At 45.4% G+C, this 19193-nt stretch overlaps 1 protein-coding gene across 2 annotated transcripts in view; it reads right to left on the bottom strand.

Annotated features, from left to right (window-relative positions):
- The window catches only part of LOC122807290 (host cell factor 1-like), a 3131707-nt gene that overhangs the window by 3081118 nt on the left and 31396 nt on the right, over positions 1-19193 (bottom strand). The gene's annotated exons all lie outside the window — the stretch shown is intronic.

Genomic DNA, 19193 nt, shown 5'->3' with positions numbered 1-19193 from the left:
AAGGACACCTGTCCAAACTACAAGGTTTACCTACAGTACTAAAAACAGAGGAGGACGTAACCTAGAAAAGATTCAGCCAGAGGAAGAAGGCCTCAAAAGAGATTCTTCTCGGTCTGTCCAGGCTAGGGGGATGGAGGGTGGGACGCAGGAAAGAAGGCGAGAAGAAGACAACTAACATGGAACGTTATGGTAGGTACATAACTTCTTAATGTTAAGTTGTCTATCTCGCCTTCATTCTTGCTGGATGGGACAGCGTCCCTAGCACCTTAGCCCTGGGTGGCTCATCAGAACAGACTCTTGAGCACAGTGGAACCAAAATCAGCTCGACTCCTGGAGGCCATATCCAACTTATAATGTGAAATGAAAGTATGAGGAGTGGCCCATGTGGCTGCAGCACAAATAGATTCCATTGGTAGTCTTGCTTAAAAAGCTACTGACGTAGCTAATGCTCTGGTGGAATGAGCTTTTGGTTTTGTAGGGAGTTCTTTATGTCTCAGTTGATAAATCAAAGTAATAATAGAGGCCAACCACCTGGATAAGGTTACTTTAGAAACTGGCACGCCCTGCTTGCCCTCAGCATAGGACAGGAAGAGTTGGTCCGATTTTCTTGTTTGTTTAGTCCTATCCAAATAAAAACGTAATTGCCTGTGAACGTCCAATTGGTGCAACTTTCGTTCAGCTCTGTTCGAATAGTTAGGAAAAAAGGAAGATCAATAGCCTGATTCAGGTCTGTCTCGGAAGGTATTTTGGGAAGAAAGGAAGGATTAGTCCTGAGTGAAACTCTATCCTTGTGAAACACAAGATAAGGAGGACGAATACAGAGGGCTCGAAGTTCCGACACTCTCCTAGCTGAGGTGATGGCTACTAAGAAGAGAGTCTTCCAGGAGAGTAATTTTAAGGAACAGGAGGCCGCAGGTTCAAAAGGAGGGAGAATCAAGGAAGTTAATATCAGGTTTAAATCCCACGGAGGCGGGGGATCTCTAACCGGGGGCCTAAGTAAAATAGTCCCTTTAAGAAAGGCTTTACAAAGTTTGTGGGACATGATGCTGGTTTCTGACAGGCCAGCGTGGAAATTAGCGATAGCAGCCAACTGGACCCTAATGGTGGCAGACGAGGAACCTGCTCAAAAAAGTTCTGCTAAAAAATCTAGAACGTGATGGACAGGTGCTGTAAAGGGGTCTATCTTTCTAGCCTCCGCCCAGAAAGAGAAACGTTTCCACTTACTAGCATAAGTCTTCCTGGTAGTAGATTTGTGCGAAGAAAGGATGATGTCACGCACTGGCTGAGAAATATGTGGAAGCCTGGCTAAGGTTGGAAGTGGAGCAACCAAGCTGTGAGGTTGAGAGACTGAAGGGATTGGTGCAGCCCGCCCGACTGATGGACCAAGAGGTCTGGCACTGGGTCCAGATTCCAAGGCTGCTCCAGCAGGTGACGATGCAGGAATGGGAACCAAATTTGTCGAGGCCAGTAAGGGGCAATGAGGATCATCCTGGATCCCAATGCGGTCGCTTTCTGAATTAGTTTGGGAATTAAGGGAAAAGGTGGGAATGCATACAGAAGATCTCGGGGCCAATCGTGAACTAGAGCATCTCTGGGGGAGTGGCCAGGGAGGGGGAAGAGAGTGAAGAAGCCGTCGCACTTGCTGTTGAGAGGGGTTGCGAAAAGGTCGCAGAAAGGTTGACCCCATCTGCGGAAAATTTTGTCCGCTACTAACTGATTGAGAGACCACTCGTGAGGCATGAGAATAGCTCTGCTTAGCCTGTCCGCTATGACGTTGGACTTCCCGGGGATGTGCGTTGCTATCAGAAACCGTTGAGAGGAGATCGCCCACTGCCAGAGTCTGAGTGCTTCTCGACATAAGGGATAGGACCTGGTTCCGCCCTGCTTGTTGATGTACCACACTACAGACATATTGTCTGTCTGAATTGCAATAGTCCTGGTGGGTAGAGAGTCCTGAAGAGCATGCAATGCTAAAAGTACCGCTCTCATCTCCAATACTTTTATGTGCAGGTGGTACTCTAGAGGTTGCCAAGTGCCCTGGACAGTCCTGCCCTGAAAATGCCCCCCCCACACCCGATCAGGGAGGCATCCGTTGTCACCGTGGCAACAGGAGGAGGAAGAACAAACGGTCTGCCTTGAAGTACTTGAGAGGAGACCATCCACCACGAAAGGTGGTCTTTGCATGATTGGGTGATTATTATGTTGTGAGACATCGGACGCTGTTGAAACGACCATTGGGTAAAAAGCATCCACTGCAGAATCCGCATGTGAAAACGAGCCAGGGGGAAGTAATGTGATTGCTGCTGCCATGAGACCCAAAGTTTTCAGTACAAATCTGGCCTGAATTCTCTTGCACTGTAGTAAGGTCTGGACATGTCAGAGAATGTCTGATACTCTTTCTAAGGGAAGTTTTGCCAACAGCTCTTTTGTATTTAATCTTGCGCCTATAAAGGTTATAGATTGACAAGGCGACAATGCAGACTTTTCGAAGTTTATAGAGATACCAAGCTCGGAGCAAGTTTGGACGGTATAATCCCTGGCTCGTAGTAGCTGATGGTGGAAGCAGTCAGGAGCCAGTTGTCTAGATATGGAAACACCTGGAATCCTCGCCGTCTAAGGTGAGCCATAACCACTGCCATGCATTTGGTGAACACCCTGGGGGCTGTGGTGAGACCAAAGGGCAGGGCTCTGAATTGATAGTGACTGGCTCCCAGCCGGAAGCGGAGAAACCTTCTGGAGCATCTGTCATATGGTAGTACGCATCCTGAAGGTCTATGGAGCACATCCAATTGTCCTGACCCAAAAAGGGTAGAATGGACTGAAGCGTGACCATCCGGAACTTCGTTCTTTGAACAGATTTGTTTAACCTGCTGAGATCCAAAATGGGACTCCAGTCCCCTGTCTTTTTTGGTACCAAAACGAACTTGGAGTAAATCCCGGATCCTTGCTGGTCTGCTGGGACTGGCTGGATGGCCCTTTTTCCTAGCAGTTTTGAAATTTCTAGTACTGCTTGTTCCTTTAGACCGGGTGGAACATCTGGAAGGGATCTGTTTGTTTGTACAGGGGTGTAGACAAAGGGGATTTTGTAACCCTCGGATATGATAGACCGTACCCATTTGTCTTGTGTGAGGAGTTGCCAGGCTTCTGGGTACAGTGACAATCTTCCCCTGACTGCCTCCGAAGGTGGACAGTCGAGCAGCCCCTCAGGGGTGCTGAAAGGGTTTGTCAGAGAAAGATTCTCTGCTACCCTGATTTTGCGGACCCCCTCTGCCCATCGGGCGGCATCTATTATTGTTCCCTCCTCTGCCCCTGGAGGGGAACTCGCCATGCGTGTCAGGCACGACTCCCTGGGGTTTCCAAAACCACATTTTTCCACTCTTCTGACCTTTAGGGTATGGTCTAGAGGGAGTAGAAAAACGGACTCCCACGGCAGAGAGAGTCTTGCCTTCCTGCTCACACCTGGTAAGGGTATCCTTCACCTGTGGTCCAAACAGAGCCAAACCGAAGGGGGTATTGGTAAAGGACGCCTTAAAGGGGTCAGCAAAGTTACATAACCGCATCCAGGCATGTCTTCTCAAAGCCACGCCTGTACCTGCAGCCCTACTCGCTCCATCGGCTGCATAAGAAATGAGCCGCATGGAGGAGTTGACTATAGAGTTAAGGGTCGCCAGCTGGGAGTTCATCTTATCCTGAGACCCCGCAGCTGATAGATCCTGAAGGGTATCACCCAGTTCCTTGAGAAGATCCCTTTGAAGGTGGGTGAAATGGCACAGATAATTCAGCAACCGCATGGAAAAGGTCGCTGAAGAAAACATCCGCTTCCCGTACCTGTCCATAGTCCTAGATTCTTTATTAGGTGGATGGACAGGCACCGAAGGGTCAGCCAACTCCTTCTTAGTGGCTGCTACCACCACCATGGCATGAACAGGGACACCTTTTGTCAGAAATTGTTTGTCGGATGGGGCTGTAATGAACTTAGTGGGCCTGCAGGGAGTTGGTTCCACTGTGTCCGGGGCTGTCCACGTCTTTCGAGCCACCACTTCCATGAGCGGGTCGAAAGGTGGAGACACCCAGGAGGTGGAAGGGCGAGAACCAAACGCATCCAGGTACACAGACTCGTCTTCGGAAGGGTTAAGGGCAGTCCAGTTCCCCCTTTGCTTAAGGATCTCTAGGATGTCTGAAAAGGAGACATCCTCAGAGGGGGACCATGGGGACCCTTCCGAATCCTCCAAGTCAGTATCAGACGTGACTGACTCGGGGGAGTCAACATGTTTCCTCCTACATTTTCTCTTCCAAGGGGGCTCCTCTGAATGATCAGGGGAGGCCTCGGAAGAGGAAGATATGCCCAATGGGGTGACCTGGAGCGTCTGTTCTCCACGCTTGGGGTCAGGAGGGTGGACAGAGATCAATGCAGACACCATGGGGGGAGGAGCCGAAGGGGCCAATCATGGAGCCGACACAGGAGTCGGCACACTCCTCATGACCTCGAAGGCTCCCCTATCAGGCAGAGAAGAGGGTCCCCACTCCGAAGAGACGTGAACCCCTCCCGGCACCGAGAGGGACGGCTCCGAGGCCGATGTCGGGGCCGAGCTCACCTGCGCCGAGGCCCCGAGAGGGGAACGGGGTCGGACAAGGGTCCGATGCCACTCGCCCCCTCTGAGCCGGCGAGGGAGTCTCGGCACCCAGATCCCTCCAAGGACGGAACCAATGAAGAGATCGGAGCCGACGAGGGAGCCGAAAAGTGTGGTATCGGCTCCGACGTTCCTATGATTCAAGCCCTGATGAGCTCCGGCTCCGAACACAGTGGTAGAGTCGGAGGAGGAACTGCTGAAGACACAGGGATAGCCACAGTCTGTTGAGAAGGGCTGGTCAACATTTTGGCCAGGGCCTGCGATTTTAGGAGCCTACTGACCACCCTCTCCAAGTCATGATCGGATAGCCTGGAGGACCGAGAGGAGTGGGACCTATGGCTTCGCTCCGATTGAATCAATGGAGACCTTGGAGCTGAACGAACAGATTCTATAGGAGGGGGACCTTGAACGTTTTCGGCTCAGAGAAGGTTCCGACACTAAGGTCGGAGCCGATTGAGGTCTCGAGATGTCGGTTCAAGCCAGAATCGACGAGGAGGCAGGAGCTCCGCTCGGTGATGGATCCGAACAGGGAGCCGACGGTTTGGCGGGCTTTAAGGATTTACCCGGAGGCTTAGCCGGGGATCCTTCTGGCTTAAGTAAGCCTTTCAAAATGAGCTTGTTCCTACGCTCCTGCAGGACTCTCGGGCTGAAGGCGTGGAAGACCGAGCAGGAGTCCTGCAGGTGTAGGGGACCCAAGCAATAAACACAAGTGTGACCGTCTGTCAGAGACATCTTCTGACAGCACGAGTCACACTTCTTGAAACCTGAAAATTTGGTATCTTTAGACATATTGGTAATGGGATACCAAGGGAAAAAATAACTAGTGCTTAATCAAGGCACACACACACACACGCACTAGATAAAACTAACACTAATAATAACTATAGAACTATAACCACACAACTACCTTACTACTAATAAAAAATATACAAAAAAAAAGTACAAGACTAACTAATTGTGGCTAACAAGGCCTAACACTACCCTAACGGGGGGGGGGGGGGGACGACTCTCTAACAACAAAAACGAGTTTCTGAGTGGGATATCAAGGGGTACACAATCTAATTAAACTAACAGGGAAGGATAATCTGAAAATAAAACAATATAAAGGTAATAATACAAGAAAAAATTTATACGACCTGGAGCCAGTAAAATCGCAACCTCGTAGCTGAAGCGGCAAACGAGATCTGGGTATCTGACACCTAGCATTGTGGGATATAGGGAGGCCTCGAGCCAGTAAATAGCTCTCGAGCTTTAGTAGAAGGCAGAGTCGGAGCCGAACCCATCCAGCAAGAATGAAGGCGAGATAGACAACTTAACATCAAGTCTTACACAATGTATTACGGTAAGAAAAAACAGATTCCTCTGTCATTTAAAGAAAAAGACATAAACCATTATGACAGTAGACAAAGACACTTAAAACCACAATAAGCCACCTTGATACAAATGCAGACTTAATATAAAAGCCACAGCAGACAAGGAGCACTCAGAAAACACAGTCCAGTAATGACTATTAAGTGAGAATACCATATACTTGAGTGATCTGAAAGGGGTCGGGCACTAGCATAAAAGTGATGTCAGCTAAACCAGAGATTCCCAAGTAAGAAGATGAAAGGAACACATTTCTGTACCAAGTTCCTAGACAAACTTCTCCAACTGAGGGGGAGGCAAAAGAGGTGCAAGACAAAGTCAACTACTAAAAAGTTAATCAAGGATAGCGGCTACAGCTATGTAACCATACATACTAATAAGACCACAATATGCCGAAAAGATTTTGTTGTGATACTGCACATAAAACCTTATGAATCAGAAATCACTGTATATAGCCTATATGAAACACAAAGACAATGGCTCTCCAATGCTTATGGCTAGGAGAATTGGTCACGATCACCTGCCTCAGCACTGTAGCTGGTATACCCATGTGAAACCAAGCCAAGAATACACACATTTGTACCTGTATACGGCAGAGTAGTATAACAAAGCAAAATTTAAAAGCAACTTATAACTAGTAATAGTACTGATAGACAAGATGCCTATAAGCAACACAGTGCCAGCCTGAAAGAAAATCCCTGGTTAGCAAGCATTTTCCCAACTGCTCCGACAGCTTAAAAAATGGGAACACGTGGTGTAGAACCAAACTTTGAACTCTGAAAACAGCTTTGTTTATTATAGCCTAAAAAGCTAGGACAGTACACCTGTACCAAAATATTTATAGGATTACATTCATTAATGTTGAAGGGCACAAATGTTGGCATTGTGAATACCAGTCATAACACAGCAGCTCACAAGGAGTCAAATCTCTCAAGCAGGCTTTAACATATGTCCTAAGGGAGGCAGAGAGCCATCTTGCACTACTACAATGGTTCAGAGTCATGTCAATTTTTCTGTCATGCATATATACTGATGTTTGTCAGGTGTGTATACTCGCGGCCTGGTGGGTACTGAATATATACAGGCCATTTACATAGAAACAGATAAATATATAAACTTGAATATCTATTATATGCTTACATGGATTTATATCATACGATCAGTGTTTCAGAACATCAAACCATACATTAATGAAACAAAATGGTCGATATTTTCAAGCATCAAAAACACACTGTTTTAGCAAGGAGGCAAGCCTCCCACACCCTGCTAATTTGAAATATCAAACTTGAAATCACACTATAGTGGGGTAGAGGGCAAACTCTCCCGACTCCCCAAGTCATCACAATCTCATTTAAAACAGATCTGCGGCACTACTATACAAATGACTGAGACATTGGCCATACTGTCTCAATCTTCTGGAGGTCAGCATCTTAGAACTTTGATATAAACCCTTGTGTGTATGTATACACTCACACATACATACTACCCACACTTTTTATATATAAAATATAAGACATTTATACAGAACTATATACATGTGAATATACACATACAAACATATGCAATATATACACATTACATTTTATACATCTGTATATGTTAACAAGGGCCAAAGATCACAACCTTTTGTTATGTCTTTATTTTATTTTGCATTTGATTACTGGGAAAGTCCAACTAAGATGACTAGCATACCCCATTTCATAGAGGCCTGGGGAGAAAGCTGTTATTGCAGTTAACTTAAAACATTTACCCAAATATCAAAAAAGCAAAGAACATAACAAGTAGTTTTAGATACCGTTAACTAATTAAGAGACAAGAATTTGGAGACTGCATACTAAGAGGATTACCTTTATTCAGTCTAAAATAAAAGTACTTCTGTTTTTACTAAAGAGGAAAGTATTCATATTTTGGACTGAAAAAAGGCAATCCTCTTGTAAAAAAAAATTCTGATGCAAACTCTGACTCAGATCTTCTCACTGATTAACAGCGGAAAAGTACATAGATGTCATTTTGGTGAGAGTGGTATGATCATCGCACAGAAAAAAAAAAAAAAAAAATCAGCCGATTTAACATTGCTAGCTTTGTTTCTGTGCAAGATATGTATGTATTTTATGCATACCCTGGTATTAAAAAAAAAAAAAAAAAAAAAAAACACCAAAAAACAAGGGCGAGGTGGAAGGAAGGGTAAGTTCAACTTACACAACTGTAATATGTTCAGAACATTAATCACTGCTGCAGTAGTCTTAGCTATATGGGTTGATTACCTTAGCCAACTACATTTGAGAGGTGAAAGGAGCAACATCTGGAAGCCCTTGGAGAATGGCCCTAGCAAAGCTTGATCTTGACCCAGAGAAGGAATCAAGCATATAATGCTTTGCAAAATATGTACAGAAGACCAAGAAGTAGCTTCTAGTATACGCCTAGAATCTAACCCATTCCAAAAAGTCACAGATGAAGCAAAGGCCGTGGTAGACTAAGCCTTCACCCCGCCTGGAATAGTTCTGTTATGGTGAGTATAACAAAGCCTAATAGTCTTTGGCAACCATTTGTAATCATCAGTTTTGACACAGGTTGTTGCTTATCAACTTCACAGATCTTAAAGATTTAGTTCCGTCAAGATAGTACCAAAGTTATCTGTGGACATACAAGGTACTGAGTAACCTTTCTCTCTCATTTTTAGGTTAAGGAAAGAAAACAAGGAGACAGATGCTTTAAGCCAAAATAAACCCGGATACCACTTTAGGCATAAAAAGGACTAGTTCTTAAGGAAATCCTGTTTCTATGGAAAATGAGATCAAGTTGTAAGCTCAGATACCCTTCTTGCAGAGAACAGCAGCAAAACTGCTTTCCATGTTAAGAACCTCAAGTCAGACAGATTAGCTGGTTCAAATAGAAGAAGTGACACCTTCTTTAACACAAAATTAAAATCCCAAGGAGTGGCCACCAGTTTTCTTGAAGGCCATTTACGTAAAACCACTTCCAAGAACATTTTGACATAACACTGCATTGAAAGAGGAGGATTCATGGGCAGGTATGCTGAAATGGCCAACAAATAAACCTTAACAGAAGAAGAAAGGCCACAGGATAGTAATGCATACAAATACTGTAAAACCAGAAAACAATGAGTCCTGAATGGACTGTGATTGTGTTGTTGCACCAACCAAAAAAAAACTTTTTCATTTGCTAAATATATGATTTTTTAGTAGCAGGCTTTCTTACTTACATTAGTACCTGCTGGACATCCTCAGCAAACAAGTGCCTAACAAGAATTAAGACCCTACCATCCAGGCAGTCAACTGAAGATGACCGATGTTAGTGTGTATCAAACACCACTGTTGTTGTGCGAGTAGATCAAGTCTGTGAGGAAGCTTGGAAATATCCAGGGGCAAGTACCACAAAGAAGGGAGAACCATGGTTCTCTGGGCCAGAAGGGAGTCACCACAATGATAAAGAAGTTATGTCTTACCATAACGTTCCATCTGTATTGTTGATCCTCGTTCAGTCATTACGCATGGGGATCGGTTCCGACCTCGGAACCGAGCCAGCCATTTTTCAAGCTCGCGTCAGCTTCAAACTCTCGAGCTAAACTCTTACCCACAATCCCCCTCTCCCTGTTACCTCAGATTGAGCTTGCAAGTCAAAGAAGGTAGAGGCTACCTCTGGTCAAACAACCTAAGAGAACCGGATGGTGAGATCCACTAGAAACCACAGGAGGGGGAAGGAGGGAAGGTTGTAATGACTGAATGAGGATCAGCAATACAGATGGAATGTTATGGTAAGACATAACTTCTTTATCTGATATTGTTAATCCTCGTTCATTCCTTACGCATGGGACAGAGTCCCCAGCTACCTCTAGTCCTGGGAGGCACTCATGGAAGGACATTCCTGAGCACCACAGAACCGAAAGATGCTCTTCCCCTGGAGGCCAAATCCAATTTGCAATGACTGATGAAGGTATGACGCGTAGCCCAAGTTGCAGCTGCACAGATGTGATGTAAAGAAGCTCTGGCATGGAAGGCAGCAGAAGTTGCCACCGACCTTGTTGAATGAGCTTTCATGGTAGTAGGCAACGAGATATTACGTTGTGTATATATGAAGGTCACACAGTCCTTCAACCATCTAGCTAATGTAACCTTAGCAACAGTAGTTCCTAATCTAGGTCCAGAAAAAGCCAAAAATAACTGGTCAGATTTACGAAAGGACCTAGTCCTGTTCAAGTAAAAATGGATTTGCCTGTGGATATCTAGGGTACGTAGGCAATACTCTCCTCTGTTTGAATGATTGGGAAAGAAAACTGGTAATTCAATGGTTTGATTAATGGACATTTCAGAGATCACTTTTGGCAGAAATGATGGATTAGTTCTCAGAGACACTCTATCTCTATGAAAAATCAAGTATGGACTCTTGATACATAAAGCTTGAAGCTCAGAAATACGTCTGGCAGAAGTAATGGCGACCAAAAACAAGGTTTTCCATGACAAATGCTTGAGGTCGCAAGAAGAGGCTGGTTCAAAAGGTGGCATTGTCAGAGCTTGTAGAACTAATGATAAATCCCATGGTTGAATAGGTTCTCTAAAAGGTGGCTTCAAATGATTTTATGAAGGTCATGCACAATTTGTGGGGCATAAGAGAGGAATCTTGGACATCCTCATGAAAATTAGAAATTACAGCCAAATGAACTCTAATGGTAGAGGCAGATAGATCCGATTGGAAAAGGTCAGCCAAATAATCTAGTATTATCGACACTGGTGCTGTGAAGGGATCTACTTGTTTATCTTTCAGCCAACAGGTAAATCTTTTCCACTTGCTCAGATAAGTAATTCCAGTGGAAGCCTTATGAGATGCAATGAGAATGTCACATACTAGTAAAGAGAGATCATTCTGCCTGGCAATCAAGGGAACTGGAGTAGCCAAGCTGTGAGCTTCAGGCTGTTCAAGTTGGGATGAATCAGGTTGTGTGGATGCGAGATCAACTCCGGGATTGAATAGAGAATCCATGGTCGATCTAGTAGGTGAGGCCAAAGGAAGGGGAACCAAATCTGTCGAGACCAATATGGTGCTATGAGGATCACCTTGCTCTTCAACCGACGGGCTTTCTTCAGAAACTGGGGAATGAGGGGAAAGGGTAGGAATGTGCAAAGAAGACCTGAGGGCCAATCATGGACTACAGCGTCCCTGGGTGACTGTCCCGGAGGGGGGATCAGAGCGAAGTAGTTGGTCAGGGATGCAAAGAGGCTGCAGCAAGGACGGCCCCCGCGGTGGAAGATCTCCGCCGCTATTAAGGGATTCAGGGACCACTCGTAAGGTTGAAGAATGCACCTGCTGAGTCTGTCTGCTATCACGTTGGAACTCCCGGGAATGTGCACTGCTAGAAGAAAACAGTTGGTAGCCATTGCCCATTGCCATATCCTCTTGGCCTCTCGACAAAGGGGGTAAGATTTGGTTCCAACTTGCTTGTTGATGTACCAGACCACCGCCATGCTGTCTGATTGAATCGCAATTGTCCCAGACGGCAGCAGGGGATGGAATGCTTGCAACGCCAGAAGCACCGCCCTCAGCTCTAAACATTTATATGCAGATGGGCCTCCAGTTCGGACCAAATGCCTTGGACTGTCTGTCCCTGACATAGCCCCCACCCCATCAGGGAGGCGTCCGTGGTCACTGTGGCCTTGGGTTGCTGAGGGGGGAAGGGGCGAGACCACTGAGACAGATTGTGTGCCATCCACCAATTTAAATCCTGTTTGCACCTGTGGGTTACTTGAATCATGGCTGAAAGAGGATGCTGAAAGGGATACCATTGGGTGAGCAGTAGCCATTGTAGAAGCCTCATGTGAAACCTGGCCAGGTGGACAATGGTGATGGAGGCTGCCATGGAACCCAACAACTGTAGAACCGAGAGAGCCGTGAATTTCTCCCTTGAAAGGATTGAAATCAGTTGTTGCTTTATCCTTAAAATTCTGTGCTCTGGAATGGCAGCTCTGCAGTTCTTTGTGTCCAAGATAACCCCTTTGAATTCTGTCGACCGAGATGGGGGTGAGATTGGATTTTTGAAAGTTTATGGTTATGCCTAGCCTTTGTGCAGCGAGGAGAGAGTATGCCAGGGCTTCTTCCAGTAGATGTCTGGTGGGGGCGGAAATGAGCCAGTCGTCTAGATATGGAAACACCTGGAATCCTTGAAGTCGCAAGTGAGCTGTGACAACTGCCATGCACTTTGTGAACACTCTGGGGGCTGTAGAGAGTCCAAAGGGCAGTACTCTGAACTGGTAGTGACTGGCTCCCCACACAGAAGCGCAGAAATCTTCTTGATGGCCTGTCCACTTTTATGTGGTAGTACGCATCTTGAAGATCTATCGAGCACATCCAATCATCTTTTCCAAAAGCGGGAGGATAGACTGTATTGTGACCATCCGGAATTTTTTCTCACAAACTTGTTCAATACACTGGGATCCAAAATTGGTCTCCAGTCCCTGGTTTTCTTTGGCACCAAAAATAGTCTTGAGTAGAATCCGGATCCTATCTGGTCTGGAGGCACTATTTGGATGACTCTCTTTCTTAGCAGCTTTTCTATCTCTAGTGCTGCTTCTTCCCTTTGAGTGGGGTGGAACGTCAGGAAGGTTTTTTGAAGGGACAGGACAAAGATCGAAAGGGATATGATAACCTCTGGTTATAATCCTTTGTAGCCAAGAATCGGTGGTGATGGTTAGCCAGGCAGAAGGGTACAAGGAGAAATGTCCCCCAACCACCTCCAGAGGAAAGGAGTTGGGCCGCTCTTCAGGAGCGCTGGTAGGATTGGCCAGGGAAAGAATCCCTGGAACCCTGGTTACACGGACCCCCTCTGCCCCGAAAGGAGCATCTTCCCTGTGAGTTTCCCCCTCTGCCTCTAGGGGAGAACTTGGCCTGTGCGTCACGGAAAGGACCCTGAGATTTCTTGAACCATATCTTCCCACTCTTTTGGTTTCGGGACAAAGCACGTTGAGGGGAAGAATAATGGACACCTACGGCAGAAAGGGTCTTACCGTTCTGTTCACATCTGGCCAGTGTGCTTTTAACTTTGGGTCCAAACAACAAGGAGGCCTCAATGGGAACGTTAAGAAAGGAAGCCTTAAAGGTTCCGCGACATTGCACAAGCGCATCCAGGCGTGTCGTCTCAAGATCGCAGCTGAACCTGCTCTAGCTGCGCCTTCTGATGCGTGAGATATCAGTCGCATAAAGGAGTTAGATATTGACTCAATGGTGGCCAGCTGAGAGGCCACTTTGTCACGGACTTCATCAGACACAGTGCCAGCCAAGGTTTCAGAGAGCTCAGAAATCAGATCCCTTTGAAGCCTGGTAAAGTGTGCCGTATAATTCAGGGACCTGATAGTAAAGGTCGCCGAGGCAAAGGTGCGCTTCCCTATCCTGTCCAGGGCCCGGGACTCTGTTAGGCAGATGGACAGTCTGGCTTTCTTCTTTGCCAGATCTTTTTTTGTTGCGGCCGCCACCACCAAAGCATCCACGGGAAGGCCTTTTGACCAATGGGGATCCATAGCAGGAGGAGACAAAATCTTATCTGGCCTCCGGGGAATAGCTTCGACAGTGTCAGGAGCCTTCCAAGCATGCTGCACGATAAGCCGGCCGGACAAATTCATCGGCAGGTGGAGTAACCCAGGAGGTAGGGGGCCGGGCACAAAAAGCCTGCAAGAACACAGATTCCTCAGAGGTCGGATTAAAGGACTGCCAGTCACCGCTCTGTTTCAGGATTTCGAGGATATCACCAAAGGATACCTCAGAGGGTGGCCGAGGGGATCCTTCCCCCTCATCAAAATCTGTGTCTTCAGTGAGGGACTCCTCTGTGGAGTCCATGTGCTTCCTCTTACACTAACTTTTCCGGTGGACTTCCTCAGCAGGAGAAGCTGGGGAAGACAGCGGAAAAGGGGTTTCCTGTGGGAATATGTCCTGAGGCCCTTGCACCTGGTGTCCACTCGGTGCAACTTGTGAAATCACTGTACCAGAGGAGGGCGGAGGGATAGACAAGTCCAGTATCGCCAGCAGCAGCGAAAGCCTTCTCCAGTTGGAAGGCTGGTCCACCTGAAGAGGAGTGACTGTCTAGGCCAGGGGTCACCCCTCCCCTAAGTGGCTCAGCCTGCCGACCCGGAGTCCCTGGATGGCTGTGGAGAAGCAAACTATGCATGTCACAACTGACATCCTGGGTCATAGCAAAACTTTCCTGCCATGAAGGCAACTGCGGTTCCTTAGAGAGATCCATAAAGGGAGCCGCAGAAGGGGAAGACTGTGCTATATCCATGAACTTCAAAGGCAATAAAGGAGGAGAATATGAGGGGGTCTTTGGAGACGGGTGATCACCTCCCAAGGAAGGATAGTTCCTGGGCGGTGGGATACCTCTGGCCAAGACCACCTGATCCACAAGACGCAACACATCATGTTCGGAAAGGCTTCTAGTGGACCTCACGGAGAGAGAAACAAGCCTGTCCACAGAAGAGGCAAACTCTGTGCCCATCTCACCAGTCCAAACTCTGTGCCCATCTCACCAGTCCGCACCGAGAACAATGGTGCCGAGAGTGACTGGACTATGGGAAGTCACGGTGCCGAGGTCATGGTCTGCACCGACACAGGGATAGGTGCCGAAGTGGTTGTCGGTACCGAAGCTGAAACCGACAAAACTGGAGTCAACAATAAAGACGTCGGTTCCGAGTAAGATATCAGAGCTGACATGGTCAAGGTCTGCGCCGACTGAACAGTCTGTGCCGATACAGTGGTAATAGTTTGAAACGAGGAGCCCCTCAGTGCCGATATAGTGAAGGCTGCAGGAGAAGACGGAGCTGAGATTAGTAATGGAGCTGAAGGCCTCGGTGGCGAAGGTCTAAGCACCGAAAGCATTGGGGCTGACCGAGTGAGCTCCGGAGCCGAAACTTTAGCCTTTTTAGGCTTTGGTTGGTGGGAGTCCCCAGCCGGGGACGAAGGCAAAGATTTAGCCTTGGTAGGAACATCCAAAATTTTCTTATGGGCTCTAGGAGGGGTTGAGGCCTCCAACCCAGAAATAGCTTCTGAAAAGGGAGATTTAAGACGTCCCTTCAGCAACAACTTGTTTTTCCTTTCTAACAAAGTTCTATTTGAAAAGCTTTCACAGATAGTACAGAGCGAGTCAACAGATAAGTGGGACGCCCCCAAACAATAAACGCACAAAGAGTGTGCATCAGAAGTAGGTAGATTGTGTCCACAATCAGAACACCATTTAACCCAGACTACCTTTCTTATCTGCCATGATAGTAAAATTAGATAGTAGAAAAGGGTACCAGCAATGGTACAAAAGAATACCCCGAAGGTATGAAAAAAGGAAAGATTACCAACGATGGTAAGGGGAGAATACCTCGCGGTAAAAAGGTAGAGAAAAGAGAAGAAAACCTCAAGAAAATATGGTCGCTAGATGCAATAGGGTAAGAGACAACGAAATAGAAACTTTTCTGACAGAAAAGTAATATAAATGACTATTAAACAACAATAACTGTACTTAGCTCAAGAGAAGCAGCTTGACACGACTGAATGGCAATGCAGCAAATGAAATCTGAGTTAACAGGCAGAGGAGGATTGTGATTAAGAGTTTAGCTCAAGAGTTTGAAGCTGACACGAGCTTGGAAAATGGCCGGCTCAGTTACGAGGTTGGAACCGATACCCATGCATAAGGAATGAACGAGGATTAACAATATCAGATCTAAGGGTTTCCTTCTGAATCTTCAGAAGTACCCTGTATATCATGGGAAAGGGTGGATAAGAATTCAGAAACATGCCTGTCCAAAGAAAAGAAAAGGCATCTGTCTTGAATGCCTCCTTGAGTAGAGTCCTGGGACAGAACCTTGCCAGTAGATTGTTCAGACAGGAGGCAAAGAGGTCTATGTGAGGAAGCCACTACAGATGGATCAAATCTGTTAAGACTCCTGATCTAGTTTCCATTCGCGAGGGTCTGCCACAAACTTTTGCTCTGATGGAATAGAGTGTAGGCTGCCTACAGTGTGAGATTATGCTGTGAAACTATATCCCAAGCTAACATGGCTAGTCTGCAAAGGGGATACGACCTGGCTCCTCCTTGCTTGTTAATGTATCACACGACTGTGGTATTGTCTGTAACCACTTGAAGAGGTCCCAGGTACTAAAGATGGTTCAGAGTTGGTCCCAGGTACCAAAGATGGTTCAGAGAGTTGAGTGTCGTGATCAGGGAAATCATCTGCTTGATATTTACGTGGTTCCATCTGTCCTTGGTGTCCCACACCTACTGAACTATTATTCCTCCTGAAACGTCTCCCCAAACAAATTCTAAAGAGTCTGTGGTGACCGGGGCAGGGAGGGAGATGGGGAGACCTGGATTTAAGGATATTCATAGTCTTCACCAAAAGATTTCTCTTTTGACAAACCCCAGCACTGGGATTAGAAAAGAAAGGATGTTGATGATGGGACCAAAGAGGTTTCAGATACCACTGCATCTTTCTCATTTGGAGTCTTGTCAGGGGTATCATGAGAATCAGATGCCATGATATCCAAAATCCTGAGGTATTCCCTCGCAGTGAACAAAGTCTGAGTGGAGAACTTTAGAAATAGATCTAAAGAAAGATCTATTTTTTTTCCTATGGAAGAAAAGCTGTTTGAAATGAGTTATATAGCTGACATCACAGAACACAATCCTGTGACAAGAAATCAAGAAAGACTTTTGAATGTTCTGTTGGAATTCCAGCTTGTGTAAGAAGAGATCTGTCATCCAAGTGGGACATTTTTGAAATTCTGAAAAAGACTCTGCAAAGATAAGCAAGTAGTCTAAATATGGAAAAATGTGGATACCCTGTAGCCTGCATTGAGCTATAAATCGAGCTAGACACTCTTGGTGCAGTAGATAGTCCAAAGGGTAAGGCAAAGAAACTATTGTGGTCCAGAAACTCAAAACCTGAAAACTGTATGTATAGGGATGTGATAAGCACCCTTTAAGTCTAGTTTACCAGGAAACTTGAAAAAGGAAGATGACAAACAGGTTGAAGAAAGAAAGATCCAGACCTGGTCTCCAAGCATTTTCTTTTTTTTTTTCTTTTGCAACTATGAATATCCTTGAATAAAAACCCTTCCCCACATGTGAAAGGAGGAACCGGTTCTATCACTCCTTGGGACAGCATGCAAAGAACAATAGCTGGAAACAAAAAGAATCTGATCTAGAAGATGACGAATTACTTCCTGGAAAGTTGGAATTTCCTCCTACTGCTAAATGTAACCTTGAAGAATGATGTTCAGAACTGATTTGCCTAAAACACTCAGTTGCCAAAGAGTAAAATAGAGAGACAGACTTTCTGGAAGAAAAAAGGGCCAGAGTGGGAGAGGATTACAAGTTCTCTTAAATAGTCATTCAGACTTGTTGAACTGTCAATCGTTTTCAGAGATTTGAGATTTCTTTTTGGAAACCACTTGCCTTTTCTTACACTGAATTTTGTTGAGACTTTTTTTTTCCAAAACTGGATGATAACATAGAAAAGCCCTTGGGCAATTTGGAAGAGGAGGACTGAAAAATTGTAGAGATTCCATGATTAAGCTATCCCTTTTCATCACACTTTATGATTACCTCTACAGTAGAGGGGCTAAACACTAAATCCCTACCCAAAGGACAATTTAAAATCAGCTGGGAGGTTTTGCGAATGCAGCCATGCAAACTTCCTCAAAACAGTACCAGTGGCCACAGCCCTTGAAGAATCAGTCATAAGCAAACTGTAAACAAGGAGTTGTGAACTTTGTAACATAAGAAACTAAGTTATTTAAAGCAGATTTTTTCATCACAAGAAGAAACTACTGACAAAATATTCCTCATAATTTAACAACTTATCAGAACTAACATGAGCACGACAATTCAAAATTCTGAAAACCAAAGTTGCAGAAGAATACACTTTTTTTCTGTCATATCTTTCAACAATTTCCCCATCCTTAACAGAAAGAGTAGGACTGGAATTAAGTGCTTAGCACCAGTGAGATCAACTAAAGCTATAGCTGATGGATCAGGTCTGAGAACAGTGTATAAAATATATATAAAAGACTGAGAAACTTTATACATACTATCAGTCTTTTTGTTGGCAGCAGGCTGATTAGCAGGAAAACTGCAGGCAGTTAAACACATATCCGCTAAAGCAGACAGGAAGAATGACTGTAGGTTCTGGAAATTCCTTCTGTAATAACTCAGTGTTTTCTGAGGGACTGAGAAACCCCAAATGTTCTCCCTGTGGGGCTTTCCCTTTCTGAGGCTACTGCTAAGCTCTCCTCAGAGTGAATCAGAAATCTGAGGAAAAAATAGTGTATCTAGCCATGCATCTTCCTGTTCACGTTCAGAATCCTGAATATCTTCCAGAAAAAAAGGAACTTCTCTTTCTTTTACCAGAAACTACTTTACAAGAAAGATCAATAGCTTGAATTGAGCGAAACCCAGTAAACTACTCTTATCCAAAGAAATTTGAGGAGGAGTAGATACATTTGTTTTTTTTCTTTTTGACAAGAAAAAATGGAGCCAACCGCGTTACCAATGGCAGCAGCTGCTTCACCAGGGATGGGCACAGCATTCCAACATAACAGGGAAACCTTCCTTGTTCCCCTTCCCAGGACAGACATGCATTACTCTCCCTTGCCCATGAGAGAGCTCCAACATCTGCAGAGGACGTGGCTTATCCGTGGTCCAGAATGGCTGTAGGGATCTAGGGCAAAAGATGAGTGGTCTGAGATAAAAACAAATGGCCACAACAGAGTCATCTACCTACATCAGAGTCAAATTGTTAGTCAGCTGTGATGGCAAAGGCTGTTTGCCTAACTTTTTCTTTTTGTGGCTGGAAGAAGGACCGACTGTGGGACAGATAGTCTGTTCCATGGTCAAGCTGAAAATGCTGCCTCTTTCCCGGGGAAGACGAGCAGCAATTGCTGGCAAACACTACCAATCTACAAAAGTTACTTTTTTTTTTTTAGGAAAAAGCACATTAAAACACTAGGACAGCCCCACAAAAGAAAAATTGACAATTTCTCCACAGAAAAAAATATTTTCAAATCACTTTACATTACTTTTAAAGTGAAAGAAAAAAAAGAATACTTTGTTTAAAAGTATGTTGCAGTCTTGAGACTGTTAAAACATAGCACTCCTAGATTTAAAATAACTTTTCTGAAGAGGAAGATAATAAAACGTCAACAAAA

Source organism: Protopterus annectens, chromosome 7.part0 (assembly GCF_019279795.1).
Source record: "Protopterus annectens isolate FY-2018-M chromosome 7.part0, PAN1.0, whole genome shotgun sequence".
Lineage (NCBI taxonomy): Eukaryota > Metazoa > Chordata > Ceratodontiformes > Protopteridae > Protopterus > Protopterus annectens.
Note: the sequence above shows the minus strand (reverse complement) of the source record. Positions and strands in the feature narration are given on the sequence as shown.